We start from the raw sequence: 12,012 nt of genomic DNA, 5'->3' as shown, positions 1-12,012 counted from the left end.
GCTAATTGGTTAGGATTTTTCCCTCCTAACCGCAATTCTCGGGGTAATCAGCTTTCGATTCGATGGCCCTATACGTTCCGCAGTTGGCTCTGGCTGTAATCTTCAGTCAAGATGGGAAGGGCTAAGTTAACACGTTCTACGCACCTTCCTTGGAAATTGTCATTTCTGTGAAGGAAGGAAGCATCCAATCCGCACATGTGGCAGGGTTTATTTTTAGTTCTGAGCCTTTCTGCAGTTCACAGCAGACAAACTGCAAACCAGTAGGCTGTTCAGTGTTTTTTTCTTATCTATCAAAGTTGGAAGCCACATATGGACATGTGTATTCATCCTGTATTTTTACTCCTAGCTTATCCGCGACCACAAGGGAAGCAGGGTAATATTTCGGATCAAAAATCTTGTCTTCTCAGTAAAATGTCCTTAAATTCATGCATAACTTAATGTATAACTCCTCAGAAGCAAGCGGAATCCTTTAGTCATTTATGATCTACTTGCACTCGGGCTTAGTGACGTTTTTAGTAGCAGAAAATAAAAGCACTTCTGCAGGTTACGGCTAAAATGTATATGTACACATATAGGATGCATGATCAGCATCACAGTTGGAATCTATACATGTGGGGGCTCGTCTGGGATATTCAACGAGCACGATTAAGCGTCGTCAGAGAGACCTTGACTTTCTCAAGAGCAATTTTAACATATTAATACAATTCATTTCCCACATTGCGTTAATATTCTTTGTTTTGCGTTTGATAATGGGGAAAATGAAATTCCGAAAAGCTGTTTTGTGCAAATTTGTGAAGATCTCGAACCTACGTCACATGAAAATTTCCCCTGTGGTTTCGGCAAATACTCTCTACACATTTGTAATGCACATTACTGCCATTTTTGGATGGCCTTTTATTGTGAGAGACTTCAACAGAAAACCTATCTTTTCCGCTCTGCTACTAGATATCTGTGATATTTTTTCTTTAATATGATTCGTTTATAAGGGTAGAAGCCTATATATTATCCTTGGTAGAAGTGTTTGATATAATTATGCTCACCATTAAGTTTATACCAACAAGATAATATGTTACGTAGAGCAAATTCAAATGTGGATTTCCTTAATTTCATGTCATTAAACACTGGCCAGTGTGGGCAGTAGTTTGTAAGTTATGCATGAATCTTCACGTGTGTTCTTTTCAACTTCTTCATTAGTTCAGAAATTATTCTCATACGATATTGACCCGAGAGATAGAAAAAAGACAAATAAGTTAACATCATTAAACTTACATTGTCAAAATAAAAAGGCAACAGTCAATGGCTCTGTGTCTGAAATCAATATTTCAACATTAATTTCTTCTAGTAGTACAACCATTTTACTTCAACAATGTTTTTGTAACTGTTTTATTAATCTTATAAGTAGAATGCGACAAAGGCAATAGTAAACAAAATTTTGAAAAAGTAAATGTATGCAACTCTCAATATTCAGTTTAGTGTGGTTAATTACCTACGTTAGCTTATTCAGTTTCACCTATTGTTTTAGTTTGGTTTTGTAGATATACAATACGGATATTTCCTCAAATCTTGCTCTCAAACTATATTGTTTTGCTTCACTGTGTAATGTGAAATGAAATGTGTGTTCCTCAATATTATTTTGTTGATTCAGTACTTGGGACATTTTGACATACCTCGCATGAGCTTTTCTTGTAGCAAAGGAAATGCATAAGTATTAAACAATGGAAGAGTGGCCGTTACTAGGAAACGTTGGTCATTACGCTTTGGTTTACAAGCTGGGAGTAAAATAAGTTCCAAAAAGTTTTGTATATTTGTTTTCGCTCTATTTTGTTCTTCTAAGAAAATGAGGGAAATAGTTCATATTCAGGCTGGACAGTGTGGAAACCAGATAGGAGGAAAATTCTGGGAAGTGATGTGTGACGAGCATGGAATCGATCCTACGGGAACATACCACGGAGATTCCGATTTGCAGTTGGAGAGGATCAACGTGTACTACACGGAAGCAACTGGAGGCAAGTACGTCCCCAGAGCTGTTCTTATCGACCTGGAACCAGGGACCATGGACGCTATCAGATCTGGACCGTTCGGGCAAATTTTTCGTCCGGATAACTTTGTTTTCGGACAAAACGGAGCTGGGAATAATTGGGCTAAAGGACACTACACGGACGGGCTTGAAATCATAGACTCTGTGCTCGATGTCATGAGAAAGGAGGCTGAAGGGTGTGATTGTCTGCAAGGGTTTCAGCTCTTGCATTCCCTTGGAGGCGGAACGGGGTCTGGACTAGGCACCTTAATCCTGAATAAGATCGGGGAAGAGTATCCAGACAGAATTAAGTGCAACTTCTGCGTAGTTCCGTCGCCAAAAGTGTCAGACACGGTGGTCGAGCCTTATAATGCAGTTCTTGCTGTTCACTGCCTGATCAGCGGGGTCGATATGGCGTTCTGCATTGATAACGAGGCTTTGTATGATATCTGCTTCAGAACACTTAAACTCACCACACCTACTTACGGTGACCTGAACCATTTAGTTTCCGCAGTCCTGTCCGGCGTTACCACATGCCTGAGGTTCCCTGGCCAGCTGAATTCAGACCTTAGGAAGCTTGCAGTGAACATGATACCAGAGCCTCGCATGCACTTCTTCTTGCCAGGGTTTTCGCCGCTCACCTCCAGAGGGAGTCAGCAGTATCGCGCTATCACTGTCCCGGAAATAGTCCAGCAGTTGTTTGACGCTAAGAATATGATGGCAGCGTGCGATCCTCGTCATGGAAAATACCTAACGGTTGGAGTATACTTCAGAGGTAGGATATCCACGAAAGAAGTGGACGAGCAAATGCTGAACATACGAAACAAGAACAGCAGCTACTTCGTCGAGTGGATCCCGAACAGCACCAAGACTGCAATCTGCGACGTGCCACCACGAGGACTCAAAATGGCCGGCACTCTGATTGGCAACAACACGGCTATAGTCGAACTCTTCAAGCGCATAGACGATCAGTTCAACGCGATGTTCAGGAGGAAAGCTTTTTTGCACTGGTACACAGGCGAAGGCATGGACGAAATGGAGTTCACAGAAGCGGAAGCCGACGTGAATGATCTGGTTAGCGAATACTTATCAAAGCAAGAACTGGGCGTAGATGAAGAAACAGAGTTCGGTGAAGATGAGGGTGAAGAGGATGTGTGACAAACCACCAAGTATAGTGGAAGCAATAGGAGAGACTTTTTGATAATTTATATTTTTTTTAACTAACTTTATATACCCCTCTTCCAGTGAATTTCTAACTATATTCTTATAAGCTATTTAATATTTTGTAGATATGTTAGGTTTGTTATCATGTATATGAATATATTATATAATTATTTTAATATTTACTTCCATTGTTATTTTACTTTTGCAATCTTTTGTGAGTAGAATTTATGTTTCACAGACAGTGTCAAAAAGGTTTCCATTCGCGATCTTTGCTGCTGTCTGATGTGTAATTTATTGTGAAGATTATCATCAAAAATACATTAACATGCCATACAGCAACACATTTACATGCACTCAGTGCAATTCATTTAAATGCAATGTACGGATGATGTTTTTAACATGTACTGGAAATGTTGAATCACCAACCTTTATTGTGCACGTGAAATGTTGCACGCTTGCACATATTCACAAATTTCATAAATTGGTATACTGGCTAAGGCGAAAACAAGCTTCATCTGTGTTCATTCGTATCAAGAATTGGCATGTTACAAATATAAAGAAGGAATCAATTTATACTCAATACACCAATCATAGCCTTATGATTGGATCTACGCCACGTTTTCGTATCTTGTGACAAATGTCGGGCTGATTTCGCAACATTCGCAATTACTCAATTTCATAGCTTTAAAATTGACATCTTCGAGGACATCCTTGTAATATCCATTTTACTCTAGGTAAGGAAGAAAAGTAAATACGGTATAGATACAGGGAATTGGGGTGTAAGGGGGTGACCTTTTGAGAAGCTACCCAAATGGCAACCCCATTTCCACGTAGAACATCAGTAACTGCAATGTTGCAGGCTAACGAGGCTCTGGTGCCTGGACCTACGACTAGTTTAATCATCTCTCTGTGTGTCGCCCTGTGTTTTGTTCTTATATGTGCTGAGTGCCCCTTTACAGCCTCTTGATTTCTTACCAGACTCCTATCCAGTACTAAGTAATACTTCCAATTAAGGACATTTAAGAACGAATTGTTTAATATGGTGCACTAACTGTACAGGAGGTTAAATGTTATTATTAATAATATTGAGTTTTCGAGTGTACGTTCTCGTCAATATTGCACAGGTTTAGTCAATTCGAATGTTTGGAAACTTTCAGCTAAATTCGTTTGTGACGTCATTTCTATTCATCCAGTGTCCGTGTGCTAGCCTAATTGATCACCTGTATTCATGCATCTTTTGTGTCATTAAGGGCCCTTGATTGATAAACACTTCGTGTAATAATACTACTAATAACATCGTATATGAACACGAACGAAATTAGACTTAGGGATGCAAGGGGTGTCCTTTCTGAACAAACCCAAATGTCAACCTTCCTTCCACGTAGTATACCGTAGATTGCATCGTGCAGACTAACGAGGCTCTGGCGTCTTGACCCACAGCCAGTATGTTGTATCCTGTCCATGTGCGTGTGTTGTTGTTCTTTAAAACCAATTTCATCTCATCACCTTTTATACTTATCTTCGAGATTAACCAAGATAAGCAAAAAAGTGAAGTAAAATAAAACAAATCAATCATATGAAAAGTTAACATGTAAGCTGCTTCTTTTTTGTAAATATGTCTGAAAGATTACATGTTGCTGCTGTAAAACGGAAATATTCTTTTTTACATTTTCTTCAATTTGAAACTTGACATCCGTAACAGAATGTTTAGTCGTGGTAATTACTTAAAACAGATCGTAAGTTGAATTTGTTTTGTAGTTTATTAATTTAAAATTTCTAGTAGATGCCAGTGGCAGCGTAATATCTGAATTCTGTTGTTTTTCTCTTGTAAAAAAAGTGGCATTTCTAAACATAATAGATACATTATGATGTGTTTTATCTGCCTAATCTCCTTAATAATATAAACTTGTTGAAAACTAAGATATACTTATTAAACTCATCACAGCACAAACGCGTGTACAATGAAATCTTTCAATAATTAACTAGGTGGAGACGTGAAACATTAGGTTAAATATTCTTCCCTATTGTTCAAACTTTGTGGACATACATCTATACCTGTGTCTATACTACATAGTTTGAGACGTAAGGAATGTTAGTAATCACAAAGATTCCTTAATTGCTCATAATTATGGCAATTTTGAAAGTTATAGAAACTTGTGTAAGTATGAACAAGTCAAAGTTGGTGATTTTTCGAGTAGACGTTCTGGTAAATATCAGGGGGTGCTCGTTGCTATGTGAAGTACGTATGCATTACGTCATCTGGGAGGATCGGGTTTGACGGTGCTCATTGCTATGTGCAGTAAGTTTGGTGCGGGGTACATTTAGCTACTAACACGTCGCAAAAATCGGAACAAGCAGGTTGTTGATTTTGTAGCGTTCCATTTATTTTTATTTTATTTTTGTACTTGTAGACTGCAATCATGTCTAATTGTGCTGTAGCAAGCTATGAAAACTATAACCAGAAAACTAAAGGAACTGACATAAAATATCATAATTTCCAGTCGATAATTGCGTAAGTAAACAGTGGATTCATGCTTGTAGACGAAATGTAAAAAATGCAAGTGTGCAGTGCCAATTATTGTGAAGAAGACTATGTTCGAGATCTAAAAGCAGAATTTCTGTATTTTCCACCAAAGAACGTGCTGAAGCCAACTGCAGTGCCATCGCTAAAATTACATCCAATTACTTTAGTACCAAATAATTGAGGAAATGGTGTAGTTCTCCTAAACACTTATCTTCACAATATGCTTCGCTTGTAGGACGTGCTGATAAGGTTTGCAGAGCTGTACGCTACGAAAGATATGCAATAAGGAGACGTGCCCTAAAGAAGCTAAAGACTATGCTGCCAGAAAAGAGAAAAATATATAGACGAAGGTATATGCACAAACTGCAAGCAATGTTTCGTTGTTTGAAAACATATTCGATGGTTTACAAAGGAGAAACACACGTCTGCATAACGAAGCAAATAAATTAAAGATTACAAACAACCTCTATCAACCTGCTTTAACTGAATAAAGAAGTCCAAAATCTACAACGTAACCTAACCGACAGTAGCACAAGAAAAGTCATCAATATCTTGAAAATGTGTTCAACTAGTGCGAAGTAGGTAGTGAGCCTAACTGATTTGTTATGTACATTTTATGTAAGTCGGATTTATAATTATTAACAAATTCATTTAACACAGACCGATGTTGATTGTGATTTGTATGTTCACATTATCGTGAAGAACGTTGTCGGAAATGTGCATTTCGAAGATCGCGTATTGACTTCCAAGCTATTGGAAATTAAATTCACTTAGTACATCTTCAATTCGAGTTACATAGAGTTGTATGCACGATGGTAAATATTGCATGAGTGAATATTACACCCATCATTAAAATGTTTCAACTTTGTTCAATTTTGGTATTTCACAAATATATTGTGAATAATTTTGTACCCTTGTACTCAATATAAACCAATGGATGTTACATAATTTCTTTGTAGTACATTTCTGTCAAAAAGAGCAAGATATAAGATTAGTGTAATGCAAGTTACTTCGTTAATGTACAAATGTGTGTCGCATATCAGCCTTGGAGTATATTTTCGGGTTATACAACTCAGACATACATGGGAATGGAAATGGAAAATCTGCGGACAAAGTCCTTTAACGAATAATAATTCGTACACTTGCACGGTCAATCATTGTGAGTTCATGTAACTTTTCTCCTATATTGTTTAATTAAACTAAGATATTTTCATCGATATTCTCAAAGCGTTTCATTTACCGTGTGATCAAAAATCTATTTCTATAGGCTTGAATTAGTAGGTTAAGACATTTAAGTTTGATGTTCTTAGTACTCATCAAGTATTTCGAGTAGGTTAACTTAGTTAAATTAGTACTTGTACACTTTGACTCATCTTCAGCAAGCGTTTGTATGTAAAGTTCTTAATACGAAAAAAATACTTTTTAGAACTATGACAACGATAACTTGCAGCCAAATCTGAACCAGAGAAATTACAAATATCTGGAAATTACAAACTGGAATTGCGTTTTCAAAGTCTGAAAGTACTATCTTACAAACTATTTCATCATTCTTCCTCCACATAAAACTTTTCAAAAAATTTTTGCATGTGGAACTTTGATCCGTACGTAAATTATTGTACAGTAAATAAATATATGAAGAAGGTTGGGAATTCTTTCGAATTTAGAGTAAGTATCAAATGCAGAGTAAAAATTTATCTAGATTGTATATTGCTTCTTTCACTTCATAACTTCAAAAATAAAGTTGCATTATGGTGAATGGTAAAGATTGGATTTTAAGTATATCAGTATAATTTTAATACTTTCTGATGTTATGTAAAATTTGAAATGTTCCTGGAAATGATTGCAACGTTCTGAATGAATAAGAAGGAACTATTCAGTCAGAAAACTAAATATTAGGCATTTGTACTGCGTTGTGTTAAATGTTGTAAATAGATTATACCGGGCTACTATCGCATTAGAAATTACGGTTATTCAAGTTTGGACTCCAATTAAAAGTTAATCAGTAGAACCACATAAAAACGAGTTACATCAAAATTCAGCTTATTCAATTCTGTGTCAATCTATAGTTACCAATTTATTTTTTATTATGCCTTCTATTTTTATTATCGTGAGAACAAAATAGGATTATTTTTTAGTTTGGCAAACTATCGCTCTCTTTGAGATTCTATAAATAAAGAACGGGTGTTTTTTTATTTATAGATTATATATTATATAATTTATTTATTTATTATCCAAACTCTAATATCCATAATTTATAATCCGATAGTACTCCTGTGACTTTCTGTGAGCCCGTAGTACCTCGGAGGCCTCTGTCGATCTCCTTGGCGTAGTGCTTAGAACATCGCGCTTCGATGCCAGGGGTCCCGGATTCGAATCCAATCGGGCAAGATATTGATTTGTCCTTAATGGGAAAAATTAGAATTTAGTAAATGTGATAGTATATGTGAAAACAAATATTGATTGATTGATTTGCTTCATTTTACTTCGCTTCTTGTGCCACTTTTGGCTAATTGCGAAGATAGGGATGAGTGATGAAATGATGAATGAACACTCACAAACATCCATGCCCAAGCCAGGATTCGAACCCAAACCTCTGGCGTTGAAGTGCGATGTGCTAACCACTACGCCAAGGAGGCCGGTTTGTGGAAACAAAGAAAGAGATAGAAAGGGGGGGGGAATATCTCTTATGGGTTTTCCTTTCTTGTTTTGAAAAAAGACAGAAAAGCAAAAATAAACCAAATCTGTGAATCAATTCTTTCTTTGTAACTCTTTCACTATGCAATTCTTCTTTAGCATGGAACGTTTCTTATTAAAATCATAATACGATTTATGAAATGATGAAATCTGAAATTATAATTAGAACACGGACAACCTTCTTTGTAATATATCGATGATGTTTCAGAAAAATGAATTTTTACAATACTTTTGCATGTGCAATTTTCCCCTCTTTTAAAAATAGCATGTTTTAATTATGTTACTAATCATTAAAGGAATACCTCAATACCATCCCGAAGTATGATAATTAATATTTACCCCTCAAAGTAATGAAACACTTTCCCTATCTGAAACTCGCATAGAAATGATAGCGGCCGTTTGCTTCTGCCAAGCCCCGAACGAACATAACCGAAGGGGCACCGAGCATAACCGATCCTCCCACATGACGTCACGCGTTCGTGCATGATCGGCAATTTTCGGATGGCGCTACCTTATAGTATATTAAGTTACCTTGGTAAATATTGCGTAAATAACAGACATTGTTCAAGAGAATTGTGTTGCTAGCATAAACAGTCGAGAGACAAGGAAACTTATTTTCCAAAGTGTAAGTTAACTTGTATTCTGAAGTGTTACGAACAATATCAAAATGAGAGAAATAGTTCATCTTCAGGCTGGTCAGTGCGGAAATCAGATAGGAGCCAAGTTTTGGGAAGTTATGTGCGACGAACATGGCATCGATCCCGTTGGTACCTACCACGGAGATTCAGATCTACAGTTAGAGAGAATAAATGTTTACTTCAACGAAGCATCAGGTGGAAAGTTTGTTCCTCGAGCTGTTCTCGTTGACCTGGAACCTGGGACAATGGATTCTGTACGATCCGGACCTTTTGGACAGGTTTTTCGTCCCGACAACTTCGTCTTCGGGCAGTGTGGGGCTGGCAATAACTGGGCCAAAGGCCACTACACGGAAGGACTGGAATTAGTGGATTCCGTGTTGGATGTGGCCAGAAAAGAGGCTGAAGGTTGTGATTGTCTTCAAGGATTTCAGCTACTTCATTCTCTTGGTGGTGGTACTGGTGCTGGAATGGGAACCTTGATACTCAATAAGATAGGTGAAGAATATCCGGATAGGATAAAATGCAATTTCTGCATTGTTCCATCGCCGAAGGTGTCCGATACTGTAGTGGAGCCATTTAATGCTGTATTATCAGCCCACCATCTGATCACATGCGTAGACTTGGCCTTTTGCATTGATAACGAAGCCTTGTACGACATTTGCTTCCGTACTCTGAAGCTGACCACTCCAACGTATGGTGATCTGAATCATTTAGTATCTGCTGTATTGTCAGGTGTTACAACCTGTCTAAGATTTCCTGGTCAGCTGAATTCTGATTTGCGGAAACTGGGTGTTAATTTGGTTCCTGAGCCCCGTCTTCACTTCTTTATTCCTGGTTTTGCTCCCCTAACGTCTCGTGGTAGTCAACAGTATCGAGCTTTGACAGTACCAGAAATTACTCAGCAGCTGTTTGACGCCAAAAACATGATGACCGCCTGCGATCCACGTCACGGGAAATATATGACTGCAGCCGTTTATTTCAGAGGAAGAATGTCGACCAAGGAAGTTGATGAGCAGATGCTGAACATTAAAATGAAGAACAGCAGTTACTTCGTGGAATGGATTCCGAACAATATGAAGACAGCTATCTGTGATATTCCACCTCGAGGCTTAAAGATGGCCGGCACCTTGATCGCTAATAACACAGCCATCGTGGAAATCTTCAAGAGAGTGGTTGAACAGTTTACAGTGATGTTCCGCAGGAAGGCTTTTCTGCACTGGTACACCGGTGAAGGCATGGACGAGATGGAATTCACAGAAGCAGAATCTGATTTGTACGACTTGGTGTCCGAATACTTGTCCAAGCAAGAACTGACGATAGACGACGAAGGAGAATTGGAGGGGGAAGACGAAGATTAAATACTTATGATCCGCAGGAAACATATCAGATACAGAAACACGGTGTTTAGATCCTACCGTTGCCATCAAAGATACTCTTTGAGTTCCAGCACAAGTTGAGGGAGAAAGATTATCCAGATGAAAGGTCTTTTCAAGTGGCTTTTTTTTCAGTACCTGTTTTCAGCCAGAAAAAGCTATGCGTTCCTTGCATATTGTGTGCTAGTTTTGCTTTGGTGCAAAACTAATGCAGAAAATGCATGGAATGCATATATACTGTTCCTTGTATTTTTTATTATAGGCTTGAGAAATGTCAACATGTTCACATGTTTGGACACAACGGAAACATAATTGTTATACCCTGTACAAGGTATTCATTCTCAATCAACTAGTGCTGTTACTTAAAGAACATGCTTTGAACGAGACATAATTTTAGATGCTTTTTGTTGCATTTACGGATTTACAAATAGAACTTGAAGTCTGGTATGTTAAATTTCTGTGGCCAGCAATTTTATTTTTAATTAATTCAAATTACAGTAATCTTTATAAAATGAGCTTATTTTTTGTACTATTTGACATATACTCTTCATTTTATTCAGTATAAATGTGGTGTACATTTGTTTTTTACAGAAGCTTATTTATTACTGTAGAGGTATGTACAATAATGAAGACATTGAGGTCTAAGACAATTTGTTGTTAATTTAATACATTGCAGTGTATTGTAGTTTCAGAACTGAAAAGTATTTTTAACGTTTTCTCAAGAATGTTAAATTGTGCAGTATTAAGATATTTATACATGATGTGTTTTAAAGAACTGATTGGTTTACTATATGGAATGAAATTAAATTTCTTATGCAATGTTTGTATTATTATTATTTTCTGTTTTAAGATTACCTTGCTCATTCTTGAAAGTCGGTACTAAGGGATGAATGTAAAATATATAAATGCATATAATCACTTTGATTTCATGCGTTTCGAAAACAAGAATACATGTAGGGTTTATGCAAATGTTTACATATATATTTGGTAATATATCGTTGCTGTTACCAAATTGAGGAAGATAAAGTATACCGAATTATGTTAAATTATATTAATTCCAACGTTACGTGTGTGACATTTTACACGTAAAATTTATGGTTCTAGACATAAGATCGGATTAAAATATTCATAACGAGCTGATTTCATAGAATTACGATGTTCTTTATGGTGTCTGCTAACAAATGTAGAAACACTTGATAATGATGGCATAGGCTGAATGCATGAAAAGCATTAACAAAAGTGTACTATTATTGCTGTAAATGATACGAGTAGAATTGATCCTAATCTTGATACAATGTTGCATGTTGTGTAAGCATGCGTTACGTGTGTGACGCTTTAAAAATGTAGCAAATTTTGACTTCATTTGTTAGTAATTTTTATTGGTGAAGTGTGCAAATTATATGCATTCACAAACATATAAACCTTAATGCAATTAAGAACAGTAATAATTTTCATATCAATTCATTTTTGTTATTTACATGGAGTAAGACCACTTTTCGTGGAATATCCCAATTATAATTTGCACTGTACCGATAATATGTGTTACCAAAATAAATCAATTGTATAAAACCTAAACGCGGCTTCCAACGACCTGGAAAAATT

At 36.8% G+C, this 12,012-nt stretch overlaps 2 pseudogenes; both read left to right on the top strand.

The window, feature by feature from the left end:
- The first annotated feature begins 1,756 nt into the window (after positions 1-1,756).
- On the top strand, positions 1,757-3,363 carry LOC146002484 (tubulin beta-4B chain pseudogene; annotated as a pseudogene).
- Positions 3,364-8,972: 5,609 nt separating this feature from the next.
- On the top strand, positions 8,973-11,194 carry LOC146002483 (tubulin beta-4B chain pseudogene; annotated as a pseudogene).
- Positions 11,195-12,012: the final 818 nt, after the last annotated feature.

The sequence above is a fragment of the Lepisma saccharinum genome, chromosome 18 (assembly GCF_977018435.1).
Source record: "Lepisma saccharinum chromosome 18, izLepSacc3.1, whole genome shotgun sequence".
Taxonomy (NCBI): Eukaryota; Metazoa; Arthropoda; class Insecta; order Zygentoma; family Lepismatidae; genus Lepisma; species Lepisma saccharinum.
Note: the sequence above shows the minus strand (reverse complement) of the source record. Positions and strands in the feature narration are given on the sequence as shown.